At 42.9% G+C, this 3,985-nt stretch overlaps 1 pseudogene; it reads left to right on the top strand.

Moving 5' to 3' along the window:
• Window positions 1–984: 984 nt before the first annotated feature.
• Window positions 985–3,716, top strand: LOC127671617 (PRAME family member 12-like; annotated as a pseudogene).
• The last annotated feature ends 269 nt before the right edge of the window (window positions 3,717–3,985 follow it).

Genomic DNA, 3,985 nt, shown 5'->3' with positions numbered 1-3,985 from the left:
AGGTATATTGCCTCATCTCTTTCTTTTTCTGGACTCTAACTTGTCATGGGAAACTCTCCTCCCTGTAGCCTATGTAAACTTGAATTCTCGTCTAAGACTCACATGAGCAGGTGCTCTCATTCAGTAGCATGGCTTTTCAAATCTCTGGGGAAAGTTGCAGATTTTATTTAGGTTTTGCATTTTATGTATTTATGTATTTATTTATATTATTTACTTCTTCATTTTGTTTGTTTATTTATTTATTTATTTATTTATTTACTTATACTTATTTGTTTTGGTTTTTTGAGACAGGGTTTCTCTGTGTAGCCCTGACTGGCCTCTAACTCAGATATCTGCCTGCCTCTGCCTCCCAAGTACTGGGATTAAAGGTGTGTGCCAGAACCACCTGGCATAGGTTTTACATTTTAGATGTGGTCTGATTGTATATCCAGGTGGCTATGAATTTTACCTCATTTCCCAAAACATATAATATAGCCCAGATTTCTCACCCTGGCCTTCAACGTGTTAAGTGATACATACAGACAGGCATCTCATAGGATCTCCTTAGCCCTTCCCTGGAGGGATCAATCTGTTGCAAGGACAATAAGCCTGGTTGCATCTGTGACATAAACAGTATATTTTTTTCAGGGCCTGCAAAGATATTCAATGTCCTTTTTCCTGAAACAACACTCTGGCAAGTCTGAAACTTTGTCTTATACTAAGCATGAGATGAAGAGGAGCATGGGTTGATATCCCATGCAACAGTGGATAACTTTTTCAATGGGGTGCTTAAAAGAGAATCCACATGCTGAGAGTGATGAACTTGTGGCTTGGAGACCCCAGGATTGTATAATTTGGCAGACTGTGTTCTCCATTATTGTCAGAGCATGGGCTCTCGACTTCTGGTTCATGAAATATGTGAGAAATAGGACTTTTGAAAACTTAGCCTGAAATTATGTCTCCTAAATGCTTCACCAGGTTGCTTCCGACTGAATAACTAGCAAGATGAGCACCTACAACCCTCCCACACTCCAGAAGCTGGCACTAGACACGCTGCTGAGGAAAGATGCCATAAACTCCTCCGATCTGGATAACCTGCCCACTATGCTTTTCCCACCACTCTTCCTAGAGGCTTTCAATGGCAGACACACAGAGATATTGAAGGCAATGGTGGCAGCCTGGCCCTTTCCCTGCCTGCCTGTGGGAGCACTGATGAAAACCCCTGATGTGGAGGTCTTGCAAGCTGTGCTGGATGGCATAGATATACTGCAGACACAGAATGCTAGTCCCAGGTAAGCAAGGCCCAAGGAGACTAGATGGGGAATCATAGGGATAGTGGTAAGATACACATTAGGGCAGGAAGATTGGGGAAAACAGCACAGGGGATAATGATGCCATTGACATGGGATTTGTGGAAATACTATTTAATTTGAAAACTGATCTAAATGATATTCATAGGTCAGGATAGCTCAGGGTACAAGGAGCCATGTTAGGATGTGCATTTCCTACAGGCACTAGATAGGGAAGAACCACGTGTCAAGAGGGTCATGTCTCCAGATGCATCTCATGCAGTTTCCTTGCCTGCCTGGTGTGATGTACTGTGATGGAGCTGATCTTAGACATGTGGGATCCAGGCTAACTCCATGTTGGTTCATTTAACATTATGAAACTTTGCTTTTATCTTTCACAGAAGTAGGAAGCTTTAAGTCCTGGACTTGAGAGATGTGCACCAGGATTTTTGGGATGTATGGGCTGGCAGAAAGGATGAAGTCTGCTCATTAAAAACTGAGAATGAGAAGCATGTTGCAAAGCACATTCCTAGATATGCACTGAGGCAGTGTTTGAAGGTGGTCACTGACCTGAGCCTTGGCTTCTGTCTGCAACTATATCAAACATGCTTACTACAATGGGCCCAGCAGAGAAAACACTCCTTGAGGCTATGCTGTCTGAAGATGAAGATTTGTCACTTCCCTGTGGAGATTATCAGGGAGATCTTGAACATTTTTCATCCAAACTATATTGAGGAATAGGAAATATACACAAAGCAGGTCCTATCCTTTCTAGGTTGCTTTGCTCCTTGCTTTGGCCAGATGAGAAATCTTCGCAAATTCCATCTAAGGGAAAGAAGACTGAGGATCTCACGTAGTGGTGTGCCTCATTTTACACATGTAAAGAACTGTGCTGCCAAATTCCTTTCTCAGTTCTCCAAACTCAACTATCTCCAACACCTCTCCATGAATGGTGACTACTTTTCCAGTGACCACATGAAACAGTTGTTCAGGTAAGGTAGGATAGTGATCTGTTTCTGTTATAGCAACAACCTTTCCCTTTACTTCAATCATTAGTGGGCATCTGAGGTCTGACAGTCATAGAGGATGTTACAGTGATGCACTTATTACACTATCGATGTGTGGATTGTTTCCTTCTTAATGGAGCTCACTTGATTCGGTCCCCACTCATGTGGAAGAGTATGGGCTAGGGTAAGGGATACTAAGAAAGCTGTCTTGTAAGCTTGTCCATTGTGTGGGTCAGATGCTGTAAGTGTGCTTTCCATATTACCCCTTGGGATCCAGGCAAAATGATTCAAGGTAACAGGACAGACCAGAGGGGCCAGATATGGGGAGACTCCACAACTACCCTCTACAAAGATATGTGAGAACAGGAATCAGTTTGTTCCTCTATTGGAGTCAGACAGCCTCTACTTCTTCATAAATATTTGAACACAACTTTTGACTAAGTAGATGGGAAATCTGTGACACTGTGGTGGGGGTCATCAGTGTCAAGGGTGAAACACTGTGATTAGGGATAAAGATTGTGGAGATAGCCGGAACATGGATAAACTCTGCAGGACATAGGCCAAGATATTGCCAGAACCCTTCTGTGCTAGTTCTTTCTAGGTGTGCTCTCCTAGCATGATGGGGCAAACTCTAGTTCTCTGACAAAGTGAGGAAGGGGAGTTGCAGAAATGTCGTTTGATCCCACCCTACCTGACTTTAATATGCTTCAGTAAACAATGCTATGAGGAGACACCATCATGTAGTTTTCCCAGGGTGGACCGTCAACATAAGCATAGATTGAATCTACATATGTGGATTCTCTGTGTCAGTATCAATCTTACTAATGTCCTCCAGTACCATGAGTCAGACCAATTTTCTTGTTCTTTCTCTAGATTCCTGAAGAGCCCCTTGGAGTCCTTGTCTATGACTGTCTGCCAACTCTCCACGTCAGGCTTAAAGCACATGTCAGAGTGTCAGAGGCTCTATCAACTGAAACACCTGCACTTTGATGATGTAGTACTTCCCAAGTCATGTTCCAAGAGTCTCCAAATTCTCCTAGAGAATTTATCTGAAACTCTGCAAACCCTGCAGTTAGAGAACTGCAGGATGAATGACTCTCAGCTCAAAATCCTTTTGCCTGCTCTGGGCCAGTGCTCACAGCTCACCTCTGTCAATTTCTATAAGAATGACTTCTCCACCGCTGTAATGAAGGACCTTCTACAATGCATGGCCAATCAAAGCAAGTTGATTGTTGAGCAGTACCCTGTCCCACTAGAGTGCTATGATCAAGAGGGTTATCTTATAGTGGACAGATTTTCTCAACTGTGTCGAAATCTCATGGGCATTCTCAGGGCCAGAAGGCAGCCTAAGATAATCATATTTGCTTGAGAAACCTGCCGTTATTGTTGGAGTCGCTGCATCTATGATACGAATACCAGACTTTGCCATTGCTGGCAGTAAAGAAGAGGTTGATTCTAGATGCTAGGAAATGATATCTGAGGAAGTACGTTCATCATGGGCTTCCAGAACTTTATGGTTTCAAATCCATTGGAATCAATATGGTGTTCTGTGTATGGAGACCACAGGGGTCACTTGAAATGAAGAATAAGACAATAACATCTGGTGTCTTGTAGAATCAGAAAGACAGTACTGCATTTCTAAATGTGTCCCCATCGGGACAGAATCGCCAGGGTCTTCCACATGTTGTAAATATATGGCCAATCTATGAA

Source organism: Apodemus sylvaticus, chromosome 21, assembly GCF_947179515.1.
Source record: "Apodemus sylvaticus chromosome 21, mApoSyl1.1, whole genome shotgun sequence".
Lineage (NCBI taxonomy): Eukaryota > Metazoa > Chordata > Mammalia > Rodentia > Muridae > Apodemus > Apodemus sylvaticus.
This window is presented reverse-complemented; position numbering and strand designations above follow the sequence as displayed.